Genomic DNA, 1456 nt, shown 5'->3' with positions numbered 1-1456 from the left:
GGTTTTTTCCGAAAAATGGCTCCGAAATCACCCCAAATTTTTATTACATTTTCTGATACATATTCATGTCCTTAAGCTGTATAGAAAGTTTGAGGTGATTCTGACTTCAATTTTTCAAGTTATGGCCAATTTAATAAAATCCCAAAATTTTGAAAAATACCCAAGGCTTATTAGCCCATGGTTTTTTCTGAAAAATGCCTCCAAAATCACTTCGAATTTTTATTACATTTTCTGATACATATTAATGTCCTTATGCTGTGTAGAAAGTTTGAAGTGATTCCGATTTTAATTTTTCAAGTTACAGCCAATTTAATAAAATTCCAAAATTTTGAAAAATACCCAAAGCTATAGCCCATGGTTTTTTCTGAAAAATGGCTCCGAAATCACTTCAAATTTTTATTACATTTTGTGATACATATTGATGTCTTTATGCTGTGTAGAAAGTTTGAGGTGAATTCAACTTCAATTTTTCAAGTTACGGCCAATTTAATAAAATCCCAAAATTCTTAAAAAATACCCAAGGTTTTTTTCAAAAAATGGCTCCGAAATCCCCTCAAATTTTTATTACATTTTCTGATACATATTGATATCCTTAAGCTGTGTAGAAAGTTTGAAGTGAGTTCGACTTCAATTTTTCAAGTTACGACCATTTTAATAAAATTGCAAAATTCTATACTATAGCCCATAGCTTTTCCAAAAAATGGCTCCAAAATTACCCTCCATTTTTATTACATTTTTGATACTACATACATGTATATGTATGTTTTAAACTTCTATAACTACATGTACATGTACATGCTTCTAATAAATTACAATGTCAATCATTACAATAAATTAAATGTCATCTTATTTTTGGTAGAAATTAGATGAAGATGTTGCTCACTGCAAGGATCAGTTACAAGAACTTAAAGCTCACACCGGACTACTTAATAAATACATTAAAAAACAATCAGACGTAAGTAATAATTATACATGTACATAATACATACAATAATTTATTTATCCAAGCAAAATTTTCATCTAAAATTTGGAAAGCATCATTACATGTATTTTGCTTTCTTATCAATCCAGTTGCATGCATGCACCCACACATGCACGCATATTAATGAGTTGCTTATTATTGTTTTTTCAAAAGGTCAAAGTTCAGTGCAGTCAGAGACAGCAACAGAATAAAGAGTCTGACCTTTATAACGAGAGGGAGAGACTGAAACAAGAACTAGCATAAGAGAAGAGAGCACATGCTGAGATTGAAACTACCTCAAGAAGCACATTGAAGTAAAATTAATGATAATAATAATAATTATTATTATACATGTACATGTATGATATAAAATAATGTACATGTAATAATAAATTATTAATACATACTGTAGGTCGGGATATATTCGCGGCTGCTTATTTTCAAGATAATAAAAACTAATTAAAAGGTTCAATTAAATACCATGGAAACCAATTG

Source organism: Amphimedon queenslandica, unplaced genomic scaffold (assembly GCF_000090795.2).
Source record: "Amphimedon queenslandica unplaced genomic scaffold, v1.1 AMPQUscaffold_11062, whole genome shotgun sequence".
Lineage (NCBI taxonomy): Eukaryota > Metazoa > Porifera > Demospongiae > Haplosclerida > Niphatidae > Amphimedon > Amphimedon queenslandica.
Note: the sequence above shows the minus strand (reverse complement) of the source record.